General features: G+C 47.4%; 1 long non-coding RNA gene across 1 annotated transcript; it reads right to left on the minus strand.

Moving 5' to 3' along the window:
• Positions 1-4814: 4814 nt before the first annotated feature.
• On the minus strand, positions 4815-6116 carry LOC141021539 (uncharacterized). Its single transcript, XR_012182866.1, has 2 exons — positions 5759-6116; positions 4815-5555 (listed from the first exon to the last, which is right to left on the minus strand). It is a non-coding gene; the product is annotated as an uncharacterized lncRNA (long non-coding RNA).
• Positions 6117-9095: the final 2979 nt, after the last annotated feature.

Consider the following 9095-nt stretch of genomic DNA (forward strand, 5'->3'; position numbering starts at 1 on the left):
CGGGACGCATGTCATGGTGGAAGAGTTTGCCGTAGAGGGTCCGTGGTCACCACCTTTGAGTGGGTTGAGGGTTCCTCCCACCGTCTTGATGTCTTGCCATTGCTTACAATGTGGGGGCATGTTAGGATGCCCCCACTCTAAGTGGCGAGTTGGTGAAGACTGTCGTCGAGGTGCTCATGATGAGGATGATAACTTCGGGATTGGCGCCTCATCCTACCTACACCCTGCATTAATGAAGTATTCGGTGCTCCTTGATCATGGTGCCGCCTCTGGATATGGTTCATGTGTTCCTGGAGTAGGCAAAGATCCACGCCTTGAATCCTTGCCACCTGGTGTCGTGTCTCGAAGCAAAGGATGGAGAACCTATTGTCGTTGGAGAGTGATCGTCAATCAACCGCTGAGTTGTGGAGACATGGCGCCCATGCACATCTTCGAGTATCGTCGAGGTTGATGGAAACTGTAGGGTCTTGCAATTCTCCCCCTTGTAGAGGATGTGCACTTTCGACAAAACAAGAGTTCACCATGAGCCTACGTAGGTTGTGGGAGATGGCCTTCAAGCCTTCCTATAGCTTGACCTCGGTGTGCCATGGTGTTGGTGTTGGCGGCTACGAGTGTGAAGTCATGGTAGAGGCGTGAAGGGAAGCCGCACTTGCTCGCCTGTTGGCGGCCCTGGTGTGAAGGCGTTGAGTTGCCTCCACATCTCCTTTCATATCCGCTCTTGTTGACTCATTCAGCAGGGCGCGTGCCTCAAGCATTAGCTCGCGACGCTCCTTCTTCTCCTTAGCGGTCTCCCGCCTTAGCGCCTTTTTCGACGGCACAGTTTGGAACTGCGCAGGATCTTGGGCTTGATGCATGTAGACCCTGGCTCCATGCTCGATGAAGACCATAGGCGGCAATGATCTGCATTAGATCATCACCGGCTCTGAATTGCTGCTGTGGGAGAGTCCACCTGCAAGAAAGAGGTCTTACCGATGGAGATCCTTTCAGCATGATGTGCACATTGGGAGATTGGCGAAGACGATTTCGATGACCACGATAAAGCAAAGATGGGAGGAGAACCATGCCCCACCAGGCGTGCCAATTTGTTTGACACGAGAAAAATCTTATAAGCACTCCGTGAGATGGGAAGAGAAGGAGTGTGGATTTCTCTCATGCGCCGGGGAAAAGAAAATGCGGGCGTGCCAGTGTACCATTGTACACAAAGAAAACAAAGAGACGGGAACATTATTTTATTAATCTCAAGGATAACAAATACAATTCCCGATAAGCGCTCTGTGGCCTACCAGCGCAGCCTGCCTGACTATCGTTGTGCGGTCTCCTGGTTCCCGGGGCCTCGGAAGGCTCCGGTTAATTACTCTCGCGGGTTGCTCCGCGAGATACCTCCGATTAAGCCGTGTGGTCATCTTCGTCGTCTTCGCTTCGCATTCTCCATGCATGATGATGATGGTGTGTATAGATGTGGGCAGCGGCAAAGCCCATGTCCTCGTCAGTACACGTGCCGTTCAAAACATGGCTTTGTGCTAGCCACGTTCGCCATCGCCGTTGCGCCTCGTCGGTCTTGACAGCGCTGATGTAGTCGGTGTTGGAGTAGCATGGATCCTGCTTGGCTCGGACTTCTTGACGATATAGCAGCTTCGTCGGGGTACGCAAGGGGTTGCCTCGCGAGAGTATTCTTTTATGGAGACCGACGTTGGTGTAAAACCAACGGTCGCTCGCATCAACATTGTCGGTGTGGTTGCTGCCTCGTCTCGACTAGACACCGAGGTTACGACAGTCTGTGAAGACAAAGACTCCGCCTCAAGAGACCGTGGAAGGTAACATCTTGGAGGGGCGTCGTGGATGCCTCTTCTTGGCTAGACGCCATATTCGATGGTCTGCCAAAACAAGGATCACACCACGGGGCCGAAGAAAGGTAACATCATGGAGGGGTGTGGTTGATGCCTCGTCTCAGCTAGATGCCGTATTCGGTGGTCTGCTAAGACAAGGATCATGCCGCGGGGCCGAGGAAAGGTAACATCATGGAGGGGCGTGGTTGATGCCCTGACTCAGCTAGACGCTGGATTCGGTGGTTTGCTAGGACAAGGATCATGCCGCGGGGCCGAGGAAATGTAACATCATGGAGGGGCGTGGTTGATGCGCCATCTCAGCTAGACGCCGTATTCGGTGGTCTGCTAAGACAATGATCACGCCACCCATACGACAAATGAGACCTGGTGTAATAAAGGGTGCACCTCGCCTTGTCTGGACGCCGTATTCAGTGGTCCACCAAGACAAGGGCAAATCATCATGGTGCTGAAGAAAGGTGGCGCCATGGAAGGGTGTGGTTGATGCCCCATCCTAGCTAGATGCCGTATTCGGTGGTCTGCTAAGACAAGGAGCACGCTGCTTGTATGCCGAGACCTGTACGCCATGAAGATTGCACCTTGTCTCGGCTGGACGCCATATTCGGTGGTCCGCCAAGACAAAGGAAACACATCGCAAGATCGTGGTAAGGGTCGGTGAAGACGTGTCATCATGTAGCACCATCTTCTTCTTATCGCGGCCTCCGTGATGCGGGCAGCACCGGGGGTGTGGGTCATCTTCATGGGCTCCGTGTCGTGAATAGCACCATGTAGTGGTACCTCATCTTGACTGGACGCCGAGTTTACGGCGGTCCACCAGGACAAGGGCACACCTCACGGGACCGTGGAAAGGGTTGGTGAAGCCATGCCATGGCGTAGCGCCATCTTCTTCGCATCGCGGGCTCCGCATTGCGGGCAGCACCGAGGGCATGTGTCGTCTTCATGGCTCCAGGGCGCGGGCTCCATCTTGACGAGGTACACATTGGTGATGATGTCCTGCAAGCTCCACGCCTCCGGCCTCCGCGGCACCAGCTTGATGATGTTCATGATGGACGTCATCCTGGCGAGCTCAATGTACTCGTCGTCCTCCACAACACGCGGCGGCACCTCGTGAGCACCACGCCTCCGGGGTGCAGCTTGATGATATTGACGTTGGTGGTGTCCTCCTTGCGAGCTCCGGGCAATGATCCTCTGCGGTACCGGGTTGATGATGCTGGCGATGGGCGTCGCCTTGGCGAGCTCCGTGCCGCCATCCATCACGGCACAGCGGCAGCATCCCTGCGAGCTCCATGCCTCCGTCCTCCATGGCACCGTCTTGGTGACATTGGTGTTGGTGTCGTCTTGGTGAGCTTCGCGCCGCCATCCACCACGGCACGGCGGCGGCATCGTTGCGAGCTCCACGCCTCCGGGCTCCAGCTTGATGATGTTGGCGTTGGCGGCGTCCTCCTTGTGAGCTTCGCGCCACGATCCTCCACGGTACTAGGTTGATGATGTTGGCGATGGGCGTCGTCTTGGCGAGCTCCACTCCGCCATCCACCGCGGCACTGGGTAGATGATGTTGGCGATGGGCGTCATCTTGGCGAGCTCCACTCCGCCATCCACCGCAGCATGGCGGCGGCATCCTTACGAGCTCCACGCCTCCGGGCTCCAGCTTGATAAAGTAGATGGTGGGCGCGGCGGTGTCAATGTAGTCTACTGGTATGGCGGCGGCGTCCACCGCCTCCATTGCATCTGGTATGGCGGCGTCGAGCGTCGTGTCGTCCGTAATCCGCTGGGCACGTCGTCTGCCGCCTTCATTGCACCTAGTATGAGAAGAGCTCGGCCTTCACCGCTGGGCGTGTCGTCCGCCATCTCCATCACCTATTACATGAATGAAAAGAAAAAGTACGTACAATAGAGAAAGCAGAGGACATGCTAGTCGCAGCACATATCTCCCGAGTTCACAGCCGTTGTCTCGACGGCGTGCTTCCATGGCGCCTCAGCTTCTTCAATTGGACGCGGCCGCCTACCCGCTGCGCACGCGCCGACGCTGCCTCAAGGGCGCATCTCGGCGTGGGGTTCTGCTGGTTCTCCTAGTTGTTTTCTCTGGCCTCGTCCCTGATCTCTCTCGTTATGGTCTTGGCCTATGCTGCTTTGTATAGGCAGCTGCTACCTCTTGAGCATGCGTTGGTTTTCCCTTGAAGAGGAAAGGGTGATGCAACAAAGTAGCGTAAGTATTTCCCTCAGTTTTTGAGAACCAAGGTATCAATCGAGTAGGAGGTTACACGCAAGTCGCCTTGTACCTGCACAAACAAATAAGAACCTTGCAACCAACGCGATAAAGGGGTTGTCAATCCCTTCATGGCCACTTGCAAAAGTGAGATCTAATAGAGATAATAAGATAAATATTTTTGGTATTTTTATGATATAGATTGGAAAGTAAAGATTGCAAAATAAAATAGATCGGAAACTTATATGATGGAAAATAGACCCGGGGGCCATAGGTTTCACTAGTGGCTTCTCTCAAGATAGCATAATCTATGGTGGGTGAACAAATTACTATCGAGCAATTGATAGAAAAGTGCATAGTTATGAGAATATTTAGGCATGATCATGTATATAGGCATCACGTCCGCGACAAGTAGACCGAAATGATTCTGCATCTACTACTATTACTCCACACATCGACCGCTATCCAGCATGCATCTAGAGAATTAAGTTCATAAGAATAGAGTAACGCATTAGGCAAGATGACACGAAGTAGAGGGATAAACTCAAGCAATATGATATAAACCCCATCTTTTTATCCTCGATGGCAACAATACAATACGTGCCTTGCTGCCCCTGCTGTCACCGGGAAAGGACACCGCAAGATTGAACCCAAAGCTAAGCACTTATCCCATTGCAAAAAAGATCAATCTAGTAGGCCAAACCAAACTGATAATTCGAAGAGACTTGCAAAGATATCAAATCATACATATAAGAATTCATAGAAGAACCAAATATTGTTCATAGATAATCTTGATCATAAACCCACAATTCATTGAATCTCGACAAACACACCGCAAAAAGAATTATATCGAATAGATCTCCAAGAGAATCGAGGAGAACTTTGTATTGAGATCCAAAGAGAGAGAGAAGAAGCCATCTAGCTAATAACTATGGACCCGAAGGTCTGTGGTAAACTACTCACACATCATTAGAGAGGCTATGGTGTTGATGTAGAAGCCCTCCGTGATCGATTCCCCCTCCGGCGGAGCGCCGGAAAAGGCCCCAAGATGGGATCTCACGGGTACAGAAGGTTGCGGTGGTGGAAATAGGGTTTCGTGGTGCTCTCGGATGTTTTCGGGGTATATGAGTATATATATAGGTGTAGGAAGTAGGTCGGTGGAGCCACGAGGGTGGGGGGCGCGCCTCCCTGCCTTGTGGGCTCCTCGTTGCTTCCTTGACGGCCACTCCAAGTCTCCTGGATGGCGTTTGTTCCAAAAATAACTCTCCCGAAGGTTTCATTCCGTTTGGATTCCGTTTGATATTCCTTTTCTGCGAAACACTGAAATAGGCAAAAAAACAGCAATTTGCACTAGGCCTTTGGTTAGTAGGTTAGTCCCAAAAATCTATACCTACTAATAAAAGGGCTACCGCTTCTTACCACCGTAATTTCATCCGCTTTTAGTCCGTTCACATCGACCGTGAAGTTTCATACGTCATCATCGTTCGGTCGGTTACCTACGAGGTCTGCAGCTTCGTAAGTCACATGGGCCATAATTTAAATTTCTGTTATGGGCCGCTACTAAAAAAGTTGCTCCATTGCTAAAATTTGGTACTACTTTTGTGATTAATAGTCCCACCCTGCTCTTTTAGATCACATCCTAGCAACTTAAATACGTTCTCGAATTGTAACTATCAAACAAGGCGAAGCAGAAAAAAAAAGGCGAGACCTGCAGCATATGGAGCTGGAGCGACGGCGGCCTACAACGGGAGGAGAAACAGAGCCGATATATGAAGAAAAAAGGGAAAAGGGTCGAGAAGTGACCGTCGGTGCTAGGCGACGGCGACCTGGCCGGACTTGGCAGATGAGCCCGCCATGGCCGGTGGAGCTGGGGAAGTGGAGGGTGTGCCATGGCCTGGACGGGACCCCGGCCGCGGCGGCGTGTCCGACGGCTAGGCGATGGCGGCCTCGAGCTTGAGGGCGGGATCCGGGCGGCGTCGTGTCCACAACGACGACAGAGAACTGAGGAGGAGATAAGGCCTACGAAGACGAAGTCCATACGATGCATCTGGTAGCGCATGTTGACCGATAAAATATCCGAGTCCATCACGAGGACGTGCACATATATGTGCATATCTATTCTCTGAACCAGCTAAGGTTCAATTTGACTCACCTAAAAAAAGTTTAATTTTACTCTATTTATGTCCCTCACAAACTCATAATGACAAAACTAAAAAGGCAACAAACTTCAAACATTGATGGATAAGGATTAGACAATGTTGGACTAACATATATACATGGTAAGGACATACAGTGAAAACATATATGCTTGCACGTCCAGCAAAGTAAATACAAAATAAATTTCCATGCAAAAAATACAAAATAAATTATCTTTAGGTGCTATTGATCCTGGTTTATACAAGTGCATAATAAGAACATCGGTGCCCAAAACACAGACAATCAACAAAGTGAAGGCTCTCCTGAGGTTGTCATTTACCCGATAATAAAAAAAATAAGAGAAAAGCAAACTCATTAATTGTGTAGTTTTTGCTGATATACATTTTGACCTTGGCATTCGTCTCTATGTCGTAGTCGGGTGGCATATTACGGATTTTGGCATGCCGCATTGATGCACGTTTATATGGACATATAAAATCTCTCTCCCGTTGCAACGCACGGGCATATGTGCTAGTAATATAAAAGTGCATAATAAAGCCCATTAAACATCCAAAACAGATAATATAATAGCATGGAACAATAAAAAATTATAGATACGTTGGAGACGTATCAAGCATCCCCAAGCTTAATTCCTGCTCGTCCTCGAGTAGGTAAATGATAAAAACAGAATTTTTGATGTGGAATGCTACCTAGCATAATTCTCAATGTAATTTTCTTTATTGTGGCATGAATGTTCAGATCCGAAAGATTCAAGATAAAAGTTTAATATTGACATAAAAATAATAATACTTCAAGCATACTAACAAAGCAATCATGTCTTCTCAAAATAACATGGCCAAAGAAAGTTATCCCTACAAAATCATATAGTCTGGCTATGCTCTATCTTCATCACACAAAATATTTAAATCATGCACAACCCCGATGACAAGCCAAGCAATTGTTTCATACTTTTGATGTTCTCAACATTTTCAATCTTCACACAATACATGAGCGTGAGCCATGGACATATCACTATATGTGGAATAGAATGGTGGTTGTGGAGAAGACAAAAAGGAGAAGATAGTCTGACATCAACTAGGCGTATCAACGGGCTATGGAGATGCCCATCAATAGATATCAATGTGAGTGAGTAGGGATTGCCATGCAACGGATGCACTAGAGCTATAAGTGTATGAAAGCTCAACAAAAGAAACTAAGTGGGTGTGCATCCAACTCGCTTGCTCACGAAGACCTAGGGCAATTTGAGGAAGCCCATCATTGGAATATACAAGCCAAGTTCTACAATGTAAAATTCCCACTAGTATATGAAAGTGACAACATAGGAGACTCTCTATCATGAAGATCATGGTGCTACTTTGAAGCACAAGTGTGGTAAAAGGATAGTAACATTGTCCCTTCTCTCTTTTTCTCTCTTTTTTTATTTGGGCCTTTTCCTTTTTTTATGGCCTCTTTTTTTTTGTCCGGAGTCTCATCCCGACTTGTGGGGGAATCACAGTCTCCGTCATCCTTTCCTCACTTGGGACAATGCTCTAATAATGATGATCATCACACTTTTATTTACTTACAACTCAAGAATTAAAACTCAATACTTAGAACAAAATATGACTCTATGTGAATGCCTCAGGCGGTGTACCAGGATATGAAATGAATCAAGAGTGACATGTATGAAGGAATTATAAAGGTGGATTTGCCACAAATACGATGTCAACTACATGATCATGCAAAGCAATATGACAATGATGAAGCGTGTCATAATAAACGGAACGGTGGAAAGTTGCATGGCAATATATCTCGGAATTGCTATGGAAATGCCATAATAGGTAGGTATGGTGGCTGTTTTGAGTAAGGTATATGGTGGGTGTATGATACCGGCGAACGGTGCGCGGTATTAGAGAGGCTAGCAATGGTGGAAGGGTGAGAGTGCGTATAATCCATGGACTCAACATTAGTCATAAAGAACTCACATACTTATTGCAAAAATATATTAGTTATCAAAACGAAGTACTACGCGCATGCTCCTAGGGGGATAGATTGGTAGGAAAAGACCATCGCTCGTCCCCACCGCCACTCATAAGGAAGGCAATCAATAAATAAATCATGCTCCGACTTCATCACATAACGGTTCACGATACGTGCATGCTACGGGAATCACAAACTTTAGAACAAGTATTTCTCAAATTCACAACTACTCAACTAGCATGACTCTAATATCACCATCTTCATATCTCAAAACAATTATCAAGTATCTAACTTCTCATAGTATTCGATGCACTTTATATGATAGTTTTTATTATACCCATCTTGGATGTTCATCATATTAGGACTAATTTTATAGCCAAAGCAAATTACCATGCTGTTTTATAGGACTCTCAAAATAATATAAGTGAAGCATGAGATATAAATAATTTCTATAAAATAAAACCACCACCGTGCTCTAAAAGATATAAGCGAAGCACTAGAGCAAAATTATCTAGCTCAAAAGATATAAGTGAAGCACATAGAGTATTCTAATAAATTCCGATTCATGTGTGTCTCTCCCAAAAGGTGTGTACAGCACGGATGATTGTGGTAACCTAAAAAGCAAAGACTCAAATCATACAAGACGCTCCAAGCAAAACACATATCATGTGGTCAATAAAAATATAGCCTCAAGTAAAGTTACCGATAGACGAAGACGAAAGAGGGGATGCCTTCCGGGGCATCCCCAAGCTTAGGCTTTTGGTTGTCCTTGAATTTTACCTTGGGGTGCCTTGGGAATCCCCAATCTTAGGCTCTTGCCACTCCTTATTCCATAATCCATCAAATCTTTACCCAAAAACTTAAAAACTTCACAACACAAAACTCTCATGAGCTCCGTTAGTATAAGAAAACAAATCACCACTTTAAGG

Source organism: Aegilops tauschii, chromosome 4, assembly GCF_002575655.3.
Source record: "Aegilops tauschii subsp. strangulata cultivar AL8/78 chromosome 4, Aet v6.0, whole genome shotgun sequence".
NCBI lineage: Eukaryota > Viridiplantae > Streptophyta > Magnoliopsida > Poales > Poaceae > Aegilops > Aegilops tauschii.